The 15,903-nt window shown below is 43.6% G+C and overlaps 1 long non-coding RNA gene across 1 annotated transcript; it reads left to right on the plus strand.

Moving 5' to 3' along the window:
• Positions 1-2,497: 2,497 nt before the first annotated feature.
• LOC144381064 (uncharacterized) lies at positions 2,498-8,452 on the plus strand. The gene is made up of 3 exons (XR_013445508.1): positions 2,498-2,611; positions 6,151-6,363; positions 7,969-8,452. It is a non-coding gene; the product is annotated as an uncharacterized LOC144381064 (long non-coding RNA).
• The last annotated feature ends 7,451 nt before the right edge of the window (positions 8,453-15,903 follow it).

Here is a 15,903-nt window from a genome sequence, read left to right on the forward strand (position 1 = left end):
GTAATGAAAACAAACAGTCCTGTGTAGACTTGGATAATGTCAACCCTTATTTCTTCTTCGACTTGCTTTGTTTTACCAGCACGTTAACAGGTGAGGCATGCAGGGGCAGCCCACACGATGAAGGTCACACAGAGGTGTGAGGGCCCGGCCTCCGACACACCTCCCTTGGTCCCCAAAGAAACCTGCTTGAGGCCAGGCAGGCCCTGGTGCAGGAAGGGATCCTGCAGGCAGGGGCCTCCTTTTGCATTTTTAAGGGACTTGAATTTTGAGGGAAGTTAACCTAAAGCAAATGGTGGGAGCCTTTCAGCTTCTGTTTGAGGGCTCCCCTGCGTGAAGGAATGCCTTGCTTCAGCACAATTGTCTAGACTCAGAAATTAAAGTGTTTGTAAGGGGCCACGGTAGGAGGAAGGCTGATAAAGTATACAGCTTAAAAGGTCCTACTTGACCTTGTTCAGGTGTACCCCTCAAGGCCTAGGCAAGCCTTGCTTATCTAGAAGCTCCCCAGGCCTGGGTTTAGGGGAGGAGAAGGCAAGGGGCCTAGGGCACCAAATCCACTGAGGCACTCCCTCTCGGGTCCTGTGAGTTCAGGGCACAGCAGGACCGACTTGAGAGTGTTCCAGCTTCTTCTCCTGCCTCCTCCTAGTCCTGGCCTCTGGGTCCCCTGCCTTCAGAGGGGCTGGAGCTGCTGCTGCTGCTGAAAAGGGTGTAGCAGGTACAAAATGCTAGTAAGCAGACATCCCCAGGGGCCTGAGTGATCTTGAATCTCCTTTTGTCCAGCTTTGGAGATAAACCCCAACAAAGTCTCTTGGTCTCAGATTCTTCCTTCTAGTTCTGACCCAGCCTATTCTTAGTCCAGATTATTTTACTTGGTTCCCTAAAATGTCCGTATTATTTTTTCATTTCCAAATCGCTTATGCTCCTATTTCTTTTTTTTTTTTAAGATTTTATTTATTCATTCAAAAGAGATAGAGCGAGAGCAAGGGAAAGCACACACGTTCTGGGGGGGTGAGTGGGTTGGGTGGGGGGAGTGGGGGAGGGGCAGAGGCAGAGGAACAAGCAGGCTCCCCACTGAGCAGGGAGCCTGACTCCACTCGGACTCAATCCCGGGACCCCGGGACCATGACCTGAGCCGAAGGCAGACACCCAACCCACTGAGCCACCCAGGCGCCCCTATGCTCCTCTCTCTGACTATCCAAGCAGTATCTCTCTTTGACCTAAATTCCTATGGTTCTTCGTGTGCTCTCTTAAAAATTTTTTTTAATTAAGAACAATTTGTTGTTGAAGTATACTTGACATACAATGTTATATTAGTTTTGGGTGTACAACGTACTGATTCAACAATTCTACACACACAATAAGTGTCATCTCCATCTGTTACCATGCAATGTCATGAAAATATTATTGACTATATTCTCTATGCTGTACTTTTCATCTTCATGACTTATTTATTTTCAACCAGAAGCTTGTACCTCTTAATCCTCTTCATCTATTTTACCTACCCCCCCTTCCTGTGGCGAGACTGGCTTGTTCTCTGTATTTAAGAGTCTGTTTGTTTTTGGTTTGTTCGTTTGTTTTGTTTTTTTTTTTTTAGATTCTACATATTAATTTTGCTCTTTATTCAAGGCACTTGCCAATGCTGTCATCCTTTTTTTCTTGCACTTATTAATTTATAACTTACCAATCCTGGCAGGCTGAATAATGGCCACTAAGGATATCCACCTCCTAATCCCTGGAACCTGTGAATGTACCTCACATGGCAAGAAGGACTTTGCCATTGTGATTCAGCTTGGGATCTGGAAATGGGGAGGTTTTCCTGGATTATCCAGATGGGCTGCAAATGGGATCACAAGGATCCTTACAGAATTGATTATAGCAGGAGATGTGATATTGCAGGGACTCGAGGAGGGGGCCAGGGGCCAAGCACCGTGGGCGGCCTTCCGAAGCTGGAGGCTAGTACGACCAGGAAACATATTCTCCTTTCCAAACCTCCAAAAGGAAAGATACCTGCCAACACCTTGCACTGAAGCTCAGTGGGAATGATTTCAGACTCGTGGCCTCCAGAACTGTAAGAGAATAAATCTGTGTTGCTGTGTCACCTAGTTTGGGGTTATTTGTTACAGCAGCAATAGGTAACTAGTGAGCTCCCCTTGTATTCTGGTAAATAGTATGCATGTTTTTCCAGACTGTATGTCTACAAAGGAGTCAGCGTGGTTTGGGATTAAGAGTCATGGCTCTGGGGCAATCAAACCTGGGTCCAAATTCTGGCTGCCCCTTGTAGTGGACATTTGCCAATGTTTTGTCTGCTCAGGTTTTTTGACCTTTCTTCCTGTGTGAGGCAGACCGTGTGACCTAATGTTCTTTTTCCACTTTCCATTACCAACAGAACTCCGATTTTGTACGGGGGTAAGTGTGACGATCTTACTCACATTTCACGCTCTCCTCTGAAGCTACCGTAGCCACTGACAGTTCCTGCCTTGTGGTCATTTCTGGGAGGGGCTTCAGAGGAAGCTCTTTAAAAGGAGATTAATTCTGACTGGCATGCACCTTCTTCGTCTTTTGACTTACCCTTTTTTCTCAGAAGCCCACATGCTAAGGATGGTGGAATGGAAAGGTAGGCATATCTGGGGTCCCTAACGGAATCCTGGAAACAGGGTTCCAGCCCTGCTCTGCACACTTCCGGGCTTCTTACTTTGTGGGACGAATAAGCCCTTTCTTTGGGGAAGCCACTGTTTTTTGTTTGTTCTTGCTTTAAATATTTCTTTGGGGGAGGAGGCACCACATTTCTCAAATAAGGGAAATATTTTACAGTCTAGAGGTCTTTTATTTATTTATTTTTTTGCACTAATCATGCCATAAATTCATAGGGAATGTGTTCCAGCAGCTCAGGCTCCTTTCTGTTGCTTCTCACAGAGCCTACTTCTTGGGTGGAGCAGCCTGGCCCTTCAGTTGAACCCAAGTACCTTCTCTTTGGCTTCCTTCTTTTTCTGTTCATTTTCCTTCAGACGCTTCAGCAAACTCTCTTTGCTCTTAGAGTGCTTAATATGCTCACTACGTACATCAATTCTCTTGGCAAGGCTCCTGCCCTTCACTTGTTTGTTTACAGCAATGCCAACAGCACGCTGGGAACCATTGTAGACTCTTCCAGTTTTGCCATGGTAACGTTTGTGGGGCATTCCTTTTTGAACAGTGCTCATTCCCTTGATGTCCACAATATCACCTTTCTCATAAATTTGCATGTATGTGGCTAAAGGAACAACTCGATGTTTTCCAGAAGGCCTAGAGAACATATAGCCGGAACCCTTCCTCTTTTCTTCTTGTTGGTCATCTTGGGGCATTCCTGGAAGATGGCGGATCTGGCTGAAAGGCTAAGCCACTGGTTTCTTGAGTCCTCTGTTACATTAACCCTGTGATTTATCATTTGTTCCACTCTGTGGAACTTAGCCATTTCTATCTTTGATTCTGGTATATTCTAGTCCATTGAACACATATCTATAACCAGGCTCTAAACTTCTTGAGGGAGGCAAATTACCAGCGGGTAGGAACACAGTCTCTGGCGTTCCACAGCCCTGGGATATTTGTTAGGATGAGTGGTGCCAGTGTTATAGCAGACAAAACTCAAGTTCGCTGTGGCTTTGTGCAATAGAAGCTTATTTGTTGTTCACAGGAAGCCCTTTCTGGTGTGCATTGTCATTCAGGGAACTAGGCTCTCACCATCTCATAGTTCTTTACTGCCTAGTCTCCCCGGAGTGGTTTTCCCATGTGCACAGTTAAGAACTTGGGCAGAGGGACGCCTGGGTGGCTCAGTCGGTTAAGCGGCTGCCTTCGGCTCAGGTCATGATCCCAGGGTCCTGGGATCGAGTCCCGCATCGGGCTCCTTGCTCGGCGGGGAGCCTGCTTCTCCCTCTGCCTGCCTCTCCCCCTGCTTGTGTTCTGTCTCTCTGACAAATAAATAAATAAAATCTTTAAAAAAAAAAAAAAAAAGAACTTGGGCAGATATAGCTACTCATCAGATTGAGCTGTAAGAAACTGATGATGTTTGAACACAAAAATAGCCTACAAAATGGCAGTTTCATATGATTCTGCCTAATTTTACATGTGTGATTTTATTTTATTTTATTTTTTAAATTTTTATTTAAATTCGATTAACGTATAATGTATTATTGGTTTCAGAGGTAGAGGTCAGTGATTCATCAGTCTTATATACCACCCAGTGCTTATTACATCACGTGCCCTCCTTAATGTCCATCACCCAGTTACCCTCTCCCCCCAGGCTCCTCCCCTCCAGCAACTCTCAGTTTTACATGTGTGATTTTAAGCAAGAGACTCTAAATCCATTTCCTCAGCTGCAAAATGGGGTACTAATACTTCCTCTCTCTAGGGAGGTTATCCAGATTAAATAAGAGGATGGATGCAAAGGACTCAGGAAAGGCTCTAACACGTAGTAGGTGGCTCAAAGGGCTAGTGCCTAGCGCAGGATCTCTGGCACATACTAGCTACTCTTTAACTATCTTTAAAGAAATTGAGATACAATTCACATACCATAAAATTCACCCTTTTAATGAAACTTACATTTACATTGACGTGGTTGGAACTGGAGGGGATTATGCTAAGTGAAATAAGTCAATCAGAGAAAGACAATTATCATACGGTTTCGCTCATATGTGGAATTTAAGAAACAGCACAGAGGACCAGAGGGGAAGGGAGGGAAAACTAAATGGGACGTCAGAGAGAGAGAAAAGCCATGAGAGACTCCTAACTATAGGAAACAAACAGGGTTGCTGGAGGGGAGGTGGGATGGGGTAACTGGGTGATGGACATTAAGTAGGGTATGTGATATGATGAGCACTGGGTTTTATATGCAACTGATAAATTATTGAACATTACATCTGAAACTAATGAGTACTATATGTTGGCTAATTGAATTTAAATTAAAAAATTTATTTTTATTTATTTATTTTTTAGAAGATTTTATTTATTTATTTGAAAGAGAGAGAGCACACAGAGGGAGAGGGAGAAGCAGACTCCCCGCAGAGCAGAGAGCCCGACACAGGACTCGATCCCAGGACCCTGAGATCGTGACCTGAGCTGAAGTCAGATGCTTAACTGACTCAGCCATCCAGGGGCCAAAAAAAAAATTTCTTTTTTAAAACTCCCCCTTTTAAAGTGTACCATTCAGTGGGTCAGTGGGATTTAGTGTATTCACAAAGTTGTACAACAATCACCACTAATTCCAGAACATTTTCACCACCCCAAAAGAAACCTCATATCCAATTAGCAGTCACTTTAATCATCTTTTAAGTGCTAGCTCTGGAATCAGTCATCTTTTTTCTTTAATATTATTATTTATTTACTTGCTTTTAATTGAAGTGTAGTGGACGCACAATGTCACATTAGTTTCAGGTGTACAACATAGTGATTCGATAACTCTAGATCCTATGCTATGCTCAACACAGGTGTAGCTCCCATCTGTCACCATACAAGGCTATTAGAATACCACTGACTGTGTCCCTATGCTGTGCCTTTTATCCCCGTGACTTTATTCATTTCATAATTGGAATCAATTATCTTTTGAAAGAATAAACTTTGTTGAGACTACCTTGCTGAGAGGACTCACTCAGTATTTATTAATTTTATTGGCATGTCCTATAGAGTTAAAGAAACATTCCTTGTTTATTCAACGACAATCAATAACCCAATTTAATGTGCGTGCGCATTTGTGTGTTACATGTAATCACAGACATCTCACGCTGAAGCTCAGGAAATCAGATTCTCCCACACCAGAATAATAAAAAAGATGGAAATAAGAACAACAATCTAATGTTGGTAACAATCCTGGCTGTGTATTTAGGAAGACATAAGGAAGACTTTGTGAGGCTGTGAGCCTATGGGGACCTCCACGTCCAGGTCTGGGAGAGAATCACAGGGGAGACTAGAAGGAAGAGCGCGGGTTGCTGTGTTCTTCTCCCAGGCAATAACCTTCTTCTTCCTCTTCCCGGTGGCAGCCACTGCAGCTCCTGGAGCCTCAAGAGAAGAAACAGAACCAGTGTTTAGGAGGGTGCCTCGAAAGCTCAATTGTATTTAATCTTTTATTTCAGAGCATTTTATTTTATTTATTTATTATTTATTTATTTAAATTTATTTATTTGACAGAGAGAGACACAGCGAGAGAGGGAACATAAGCACGGGGAATGGGAGAGGGAGAAGCAGGCTTCCCGCGGAGCAGGGAGCCCGATGTGGGGTTCGATCCCAGGACCCTGGGATCATGACCTGAGCTGAAGGCAGATGCTTAACGACTGAGCCACCCAGGTGCCCCCAGAGCATTTTATAAATAGCACTCTTTTGGGCACACACAACGAAGGGCAAGTCAAAGTGAAAATAGTCCTTCGTAGCTAAGAATGTCTATGTTCCACACCTGTCAGATTGGACAGGACGTGTCACCGGGAGAGTTTGCCTGATTCGGGGCGGGCACAGCTGTAGAAGCAGATGCATTTTTGCCTGCTTTACATTCTTAAAGAAAGGTCATCCTGGAAAACAACCCACTTCAGTATTTACATTCCTCGGCATGGTGGATGGTTTCAATAGCTAATCACTATACTATATTTATTTTGGAGACGGTTCATTGCTCTGATTTCGAAACAGCCCTGCCGTTGCACCTGCTGTGGTTACCAGCGCATTGTTCCGGCTCGGGTCCTTCCTTAAAAGTTACGAGCTGTCACCTCAGAAGGAACAAGAAATGCTGTGCCACTGGGATAAAATCAAAATAGTTTCATTATTTTAATTTCTGATGCCTAGGAATGAACAGACAGATACAAGAGAGAAACTTTTAAATGTGAATGTGACCAAAGCATTTAAAAAAAATGAATAATCAAGATAAAACTTGCAGACTAAACAAAGCAACAAAAGTGAAATCAAAATATCAAAATAGCCTGTGGTGGGTCCCGCCAGCTGTTTACACAGTTGTCTGGAATCACAGGGAATATTTAGTTGGACTGCTGGCAGAGCAGGAACCTGAGGCCCAGAGAGGTGAAATGACTTGCCCCAGCACTATTCTGGTTGATATCACTGTTGGTCTCTGGACTTGACTCTTTAGCATTCTTTCTATTACTCTGTACAGCTCCCCATGTATCAATCCTGAGTGACAATAACACAGAGTTTGGGGACCTGTAGCTCTTACCTTGAATTCAGCCGGCCTAACACTTCTATTGGCTTATGAAGTCTGGAGCAAGCCTGAGTAGGTTGGGGAGTCAGATGGCCACCAAAACCACTGTTGAAAGCATGGACTATGGGTTATGCTTGATATTTGGGATGCAGGCAACTGAAATCAAACTCCAGCACCTCTACTCACCAGCTCTGTGAGGCTGGCGTCCCCAGGTTGCCTTAACAAATGACTGGCTGGCTTGAAGCAACTGAAATTTATTCTCTCACAGTTCTGGAACCAGAAGTCCAAAATCAAGGTGTCAGAGGCACCGTGCTACCTCTGACGGCTTCACGGAAGAATAGCTCCTCACCCTTTCCTAGCTTCTGGGCCTTCCAGCGAGGTGGTGGCCGTTGGCTTGGAGACACTTCATTCCAGTCTCTGCCTAGGTCGTCACATGGCTCTCTTCTCCATGTCTCTGTAGCCAAATCTCTTTCCTCTTAGAAAGACACCAGTTATTGCATTTACAGCCCACTCTAATTTAGTATGATCTCATCTTAACTTGATTATTTGTGCAAAGACCCTATTTCCAAATGAGGGCACATTCACAGGTACTAGGAGTAAACCACTAAACCAGCCTTGGGTCAGAATACCAAAGAATTGATAAAAATTACATAAATGACCTGAATAAATGTAAATTTGTGTAGAGTGTTTAAAACAGGCAAGTTTTATTACAAAACTATACTGGAGAAGACGTTTGATTTCATAGAAGACATATCTCATTTTATTTTTAAAATTTTTAAAAAAGATTTTTGTTTACTTATTTCAGAGAGAGAGAGCACAAGCAAGGGGAGCAGGAGAGGGAGAAGCAGACTCCCCACTGAGCAGGGAGCCCGATGCGGGGCTCGATTCCAGGACGCTGGGATCATGACCTGAGCTGAAGGCGGACGCTTAACCCACTGAGCCACCCAGGTGCCCCAGACATATCTTGTTTTAAAAAAAGATCTAGATCTTTCGAGCAGAGACATTAGTAATCTGAGAATATACTTTTGCAGAATATAATGGGATAAGGGGTCTCCAGAAGTTTCTTTAAAGGTAAATTTTGAGCAACGGCTAAAAAACAAGAAAAAGCAGAGAAGTAAAACAGCAGAGTTGTTGAATTTGCTTAATGGTTATAAGAGTTGAAGTTCTTTTAGAGAATAAGTTGAAAAAAAATATTTGGGAAGAAATCACTTACCAATGACTTTTAAATCATTTAAATTTTAAATCGTTTAAAATTATTCATTCATGTTTTTCATTAAAAATAATTAAAATAAAGACGATGGTGCTGATTTCTTCACCTTGCTATGTCCCTCTGTGTTTAGGTCCCTGTTTTCCTTATTTGGTTCTTTTTTTTTTTTTTTTTAAGATTTTATTTTTCAGCAATCTCTACACCTGACGTGGGGCTTGAACCCACAACCTGGGGATCAAGAGTTGCATGCTCTATTGACTGAGCCAGCCAGGTGCCCCGATTTGGCTCTTTGTCCCAGTCTGACATAGTTAGATATACTTCTAAGTGACTTTCTAAATTCAGCATTGTCATATTAAGGAATATAAAGTCTTTCACCACCGTGAAAGAACAGAACTACTTAATGCTTGCAGTCCAGGCCTAACAACCTAGCAGAAGCCACTGAGGGACAAGGATGTCCACATAAGGTGTTACCAAAAAGTAGATCTTTCAACAAACAGAGAGAGATACCAGAATCTATATACCTGTGTTGGTTCCTCAATCATAGTTACGTGTTTGAAACTGAAAGTAAGAAACTGCTTTGACATGTAATTACTAAAGATAGAGTGATGTGAAAAGATCATAGTTCTGAATGAGATAAAGTGGCATTGTCATGTTGCCCCTGGTCTGTAGGTTTCTGTGATGGTCCCTATCCTTCATAGCTATCCTGGATAGCTTCATAGATATCTTGAACTCCAGTACTGAGGTATTACCGCATTGGATTATTTGGGTTTCTCAATGCAGGCATCACTCAGCCCTGTGGTCTCTGTTTAAGTGGCTTTGTAGGGCTGTTGGCAGGTGGGGTTCTTGCTTCAGCAGAGACCATGACGGTATTTGATTGTCTGTTCAATCACTATGCCTACCCTGTTGCCTGATAGAGCTCATGCTGTGCACAGTCTCCCTGGGGGTGTGATGGTCAACCAGCTAAGTAAAGCTTATTGTTGGGCCCCAGCTAAAGAGGAGAATGCTTGGATTGGATTTTCATATTGGTTTCATTGATTATCACAGACCTAGCAACATAGGATGCATGTTAAGTATAGAGCACTCCAGAAGTTTGACTAAGCAATACAACACCTAAATGGACTGTCCTCCACGGTAGTCTCCTTGGGAGGTTATGTACTTGTTCATACAGCAATACCACATTTACACTCCAATTCTTTTTCTTCTTCTTCTTCTTCTTTTTCTTTTTGAGTTGCCACCAGGGCTAGTGAGTGATCCATATAAAGATATCATTTTATGAATGTTTTAATGACTCATATAATCATGGACCTGAGACTTCTTTTGCTCTTTACAAATAGAAATTGACCTCAAAAGCTAAGTATTTCCTGTTACCAGGGACATATAAAAGACTGTGCTTTAAGCTCTGACAGCTATTCTTAAAATGGAGTTCTGGAAGTTAACTCTGACCAATGTCAGAGTCTTTGTGATAATCGTACAGCTTCTAAGAAGATGACTTCTGAAGGGAAAAACATTCATTCGGATGTAAGTTATGGCATATTTACTAGAAACTAATCACACTATTTTACAGAGCATTCAATAAGCCAGGTATAGATAGTAAGAGGAGTTATGCTATTCACCTAGTAAAAATGGCATGTATATTTTTGCTATTATAAAATGCATTCTTCTATAAAAGGTGACATAGAATTTCTAATGAAAGTTTGATCTAAGAATAGCTCTACTACCAAGTTCAGAAAAGTCACCCTAGGGGAAAAATGTTTAGTAGTTTGTATTTAAATAGCTTCCTTAAATACATTCCCGTTACTCATTGCATATGACCTTACATATAATTCATATTTATTTATAATTACTTGAGTGAGAAGAAGTATTAAACTTTGGGAACTATAAATTATTAACTTTTTAATGTTCTACTATGAAAGCTAATTTCAGCAGATAAATAGAAAAAAAAAAAGCCTGTTGCAGCTTGTTTGGTAGAAGAAAATTCTGGTGAGTAGGGCATAGCCCTGCACATTCAGGAGCAAACACAACCCTCCCTCTCTCCCTACATTCCTATCAGTTTGTCCACTTTGGTCTCCAGCTGTCCACAGAGGAATTTTGCTCTTTGCTTTTGATTGCTGTTGGCTCTTTGATCTGATGTTACTTCTCACTGAAGCCAGGCTCACATAACACTGAGTGAATATTCTGACTGGTTCCTTCCCTCTCTGTCCTTAGACCTAACTTTCCAGACTCTTAGCAGGGTGGGAAAGGGAGAAGAGAAACTACTTTCTCCATCTTCCTCAAAGCCTGTGAAGCATGACTTCTCTCCCTTAGCTTTTTCTCACTTGTCGACATCTGAGGGATGTGGCTCATATCCTGCGAGGATAGATGCTTCCAGTGTCTCCTCGTAAGGAGAGGGTGCACCACCCCGTTACATTGCACCGTCTCCCTTCCCAACTCTCCAGCATCCCCGGGCTTGCTTGCACTTCTTTTCTCATCAGATGCCCTCTCCTAGGTGTTTCCAAGACCTCTAGGTGCCCCAAACCACTGACACTTTAATATGCAAATGGAATGGTGGTTGCTGTCACTTTATTTGCTGGAGGATCTCCAGTAGTCTCGCTAAGTTGTCCAAAAATCTTCTGGAGAGAATTATGGTCTAATCATTCCGGTCTGCTTCCCTATTTCAGCCTAGATGCTCTTGACCAGGGGCTCTGGACCTCCCTCGGTGCGCACCCTGTCCCTGGCACGTGACTCTGCTCCTCTTCCTTTATTTCTTGTCCCCTCTTCTTTGTATGTTACACGTACAGCTCTTGTGCTACAAACTCAGGCTCAGGAGAAATGTGACTTTCTTGATCTTTCTATCATTGTATTTAACAATCACCATTTGTTCCGTCTAGTGGCAGAAACTTCATCTTAGCCAATTTTAGGTTAAACTCATGATTTCTCCCCTTCCTTCTTTCTCCCATTCTAAATTCTGGGCACAGGTGGGGTGGGCTTATATGCTGTCAGAGCATCAAGGGTGGTGGTGGGGGTTCTAGCCTATTTCCCCTCTTCAGCCCATGCAGGTCTTCGGTTAAGAGTTGGTCATGTCCGGTTCTTGTCTTTCTTGCTTCTTCACACTGGTATTTGTTGAGATGTCCTTTGTTCTGTCCAGTCTATCCAGATCATGGCTGATGAGATCTCCTTGCCTTGACTGCAAGCCCAGATCTGCTGGTTGCCAGCGCCACATCTGGGCTACTCTTGGCAAGGAGTCCTGCGGCACCTTGGTGGGTCCCAGAAATGAGTGAGGCTGCCATCCTCGGCACACAGACATCTTTATCTATACCCTGTGGGGTACAGAGGACCTCTGGAAGCTTGCCCACCTGGCTAGCTAGTCACTGGTTTGCTTCGCTCTCAGATCCTCAAACTCTCTGGAGATCATCCCCCAGGGCTGGTCTGAGGACAGGGCACAGGGGAACTTCTCAAAGACACTAAAGAGAACTTTTATCTCATTCCTCTCTGACTCTCCCTTTCCCTAGTCTGGAGAACATCTCCAGGGGTTTGGGTAGGGACAGAAAGAACAGGATTTGACTCATGACATATTGTTTTAAATCTATAATTTATGCTTGGATTACTAAGATTTTAAAAGTCAAAAGCCAAGAACGCGAGCCCTGTGCTCTGCTCTAACATCCTTCTCCTGGTGGAATGCTGTAGCTGGGAAAGTGGGAAGTTAGGGAAACGATAAGGATCAGAAAGTGGGAAGTGCTGGGAACAGGAACTGTACTGGGTAGCATTTCAAAATTATATCCTGCTGCCCGAACATATCTTTTTCTGAAGTTTTGGAAGAACCTGGAGGTGTTCGCAGTGCAGTGCATGCAGGGAACCACTGAACAGTCCTCCCCACCCCTCCAGGGCTCTAGGTTTTTCTCCCTACCTGTCTCTTCCTCAAGCTCTGGTCATCCAGCGCAACCGAACTGTTTCCCTCACTCTTTCTCTTCTTTTCTATGTCTGCTCCCCAAACCATGTCCCTTTCTGGTCTACCTACAGACACTCCAAAAGCTCATTTTGTATCATCTGCTTCTTCCAGAGCAAGACCTGGAGTAGGGAATGGGGTCCATTCACATCCAAAGGTTCCCTCTAGGATTTTTCCTATAAAAGGAGCAATTCCCAGGGCGCCTGGCTGTCTCAGTCGGACGAGCTTGTGACTCTTGATCTCGGGGATTGTGAGTTTGAGCCCCACGTTGGATATAGAGATTACTTAAAATAAATAAATTTTTTTAAAAAGGAGCAATTCCCCACCCTATCCTGTACAAAGGCACATGAATTCACCTCCCTCCTATTATTTGAAAGCAACTGCAGTCTTGTATTGCTGTAAATTAAAACAAAAAAACTTCCCTCCTCTTCCACTTAAATGTAAACACTTATTTTTGTTAACTTTTTGAATTATATATATATTTTTTAAAGGATGGAAATCACTTATTTTCAAGGATTTGCTAACAGTTTCCCCAAATATCAAAACCCAACAAAACAGCCAACTGCATTTGCATGCAAAGCCTCACATTTCCCTGCTTCTAAAAATTCATACTTCTTTCACAGTTCTCCTCCTCCCAAAGCTCAGAGAATCGAAACCCAAACCCGTTGCAGGCGTATTGCCCAGTTCCCTCAGTGACACAAAAACTGAATGAAAACTTTTGTTAAAGGGGGAGAGGATGGAGACGCAGAGGACGCTGTATTTATTTATTGGTGGTTGGTTTACCTAGAATATTAAGCACGATTTTGAAGGAGACCAAACTATGTCATCCCAAAATATGCCTCGAAATTGACATCAAAATTATTTTGAGCTAAAAGCACTTAAAAAAAAAACCGAGCCAGTACAAGAAGGGCACTCTGACTATCCCCTTTTTCTTCCTAAATGCAGAAGATAAAACCCCCCATATGGAAGATGTCTTTCCCAAACCAGAAGGAAAGTAACGTTCTTATCATCAAGACAGGAAGTTGAGACTGAGAGAATTCTGTACAAATAGGCCTTGTTCAAATAATTCTTATCTTTCTTTAGCCTCCCCACTTAACGGAGTTACTTTTCCGCAGTTACGTCTACTTCAACCTAATAGAAAGGCCTGGAGGTTTTGCAATTACTTTGAGTCTTCATTTCCTTATGAGAGCTGCCGTGCCATGCAAAACTTACATTAAATACATTTGTACGCTTTTCTCCTCTTCATCTGTCTTCTGCCAGTTTAATTCTCAGAGTCAGTGAAGACCCCAAGAGGGTGGAGGTGAACTCTTGCCTCTCCTACAATTTTGTTAGGTAGGTGCATGTGAGAGAGAGGGGAACAAGTGACCACCCACCCTCCCCGTGTCAGTGGGCTGTGTCAGTGTTTATTTACATAGCTACTTTTATTTCATTATGATTAGAGTTTCATACACATGCAAACACACACACACTATATATATATGTATACATATATATGTATATATATACACTATATATGTATATAGTGATTTATTTATTTATATACTTATTTATTTTTATTTTATTTTGAGAAAGCACATGCACACATGTTTATGAGGGGTAGGGGAAGGGCAGAGGGAGAGAGAGAATCTTAAGCAGGCTCCACGCGCAGCAGTGAGCCCCATGTGGGGCTCGATCTCACGACCCTGAGATCACGACCTGAGCTGAAATCAAGAGTCGGACACTTAACCCACTGAGCCACCCAGGTGCCCCACAAAATATATATTTTAAGGAATTAACTTGTGTTTTTGTCTACATTTAATCTTTTAAAAGTCAAATAATCCTAGAAGGGGAAGGGTCTGGGGAGGGTTGTTATGCATGAGTGTTCAGACTTCGACGCAGCTTCTCAATTCAGTTTGTTCCTCAAGGCTTGCACACATGCCGTCCTCCCTCCAGTTTCTCCAGAGAAGATATGACTCCCTCCTGTGAGACGGGGTGGGTGGGAACCACTGATCTTGCTCCATATAGAGTCCCCACCATTCCCCACTTTTCTCATGCCCATCCTGCACCCCCGACCCTTCCATGGCATCTTAGGCCTGCAATTCTGAGCTTCTGTAGGATTCCGCATCTACTTTGCCAATTCCCTTACCATTCTTCTACCTGCTGTTCTTCTTCATATTTTGGGATTCTGCACCATCTCTGTTCTCTGCTATGGCGGCCATGAGAATGCACGTCTCTGTTCTCCTACTTACAGGGAGTAAGATCGACCCAGGGCCTGGTGGTCTCTGCGGAGTACTGTTTCTCACCAAGCGTTGCTCTGCTGGGGTCGTGGCCTCCTCTCTCTCCTGGGTACTGTGTCCTCTCTTGTTGTACATTGAGGCCTAGGAGTTTATTTTTGGTGGTCACCTTGAGCCCACACAATTCCACAGTGGTGCCGTAATCAGCGGCAAAGAAGGAAAGTCGACTGTGTTTCCTCTGCATGTAATGCAGGCAAATGGGTTTTACAACAGAGTTGCTTGGACCCAGTGGGTTTAAGTTCAGAACGGATCTTTCTTCTCCTTATTACTCCTAGTGGTCTCTCTGTTGGACCCAGACATGTGCACAGAGAGCTCAGCTGGGGCCGAGTCCATATGACAGTCACTTTGATATTCTAGAAATGTATCACTTCTTATTTTAGCAATCAGAGAAACCTCCTCTACAGTGTTTCCAGCCTCTAGCTCTTCTTTCTTCCTTCTTTAGCCCCATGTTCATATCACCCCAGACATTCCCATTTTAACTGCCCTGGCTCAAAAATCTTCCACACTTCACTGTCTTCTTTTTCATATGGGATAATCCAAACTCCTTGGACTTCATTTAGGGCCCTTTACCATCTGGCTTCATCCTACTTTTCCAAAGAATTGCTTACTCTTCCTCTGTGCCAACTCTACTCCAATAGGATTGACACTCATAGCTTCTCAATGTGCATTACTCCTTTTGTGGTCCCACCTTGCAGAGTGTTCCTCTTTTCCCAGTCCACATGTTCTTTCTCATCCCTGCTAAGGCTGTCTTTCTCTTCAAAATGTTCCCAGTTTATTCCAATCCGGAGGCCCAGCTATCTGCGGGATTTTATAGTATTTGTGGTGGTAGCCGTCATTTGATGGTTGTACAGAGCCTTGCACTCTTTCATGTAGATTGGTACCTCAAAAAACAAACCCCTGGCTAACACAGATCCATTTCTCTGCACACACACACCGCTGGAGGGAAGCTGTGGGATTCCTTGGTGTTGATTAGCAGTGATGAGGAAGGAGGAAAAGGCAGAGGTGCTGTCTTGGATCTTGGAGAAAGGCGACAACCGGGCCCCGGCAGCTCTGCAGAGCCAGCCTGTCCTAGGACTGGGGCAGCCCTGGCACCGAGCCTGGGGAGCTGCTGGCCGGGCCATACCTGTTGTAGGCCCTTGTCTCTGATGGACTTCTACATCAAGAGAACGTTTTGATCTTCAGACTCATCTGGACCTTAGGGCCTTTGGTCTGCTTGAAACTCCCAGCACCGGGGTGCCTGGGTGTCTCAGTCAGTTGAGCGGCCTGACTCCTGGTTTTGGCTCAGGTCATGATCTCAAGGTCATGAGATTGAGCCCTGCATCTGGCTCTATGCTCAGTGTGG

The sequence above is a fragment of the Halichoerus grypus genome, chromosome 2 (assembly GCF_964656455.1).
Source record: "Halichoerus grypus chromosome 2, mHalGry1.hap1.1, whole genome shotgun sequence".
In the NCBI taxonomy this organism is placed as follows: Eukaryota; Metazoa; Chordata; class Mammalia; order Carnivora; family Phocidae; genus Halichoerus; species Halichoerus grypus.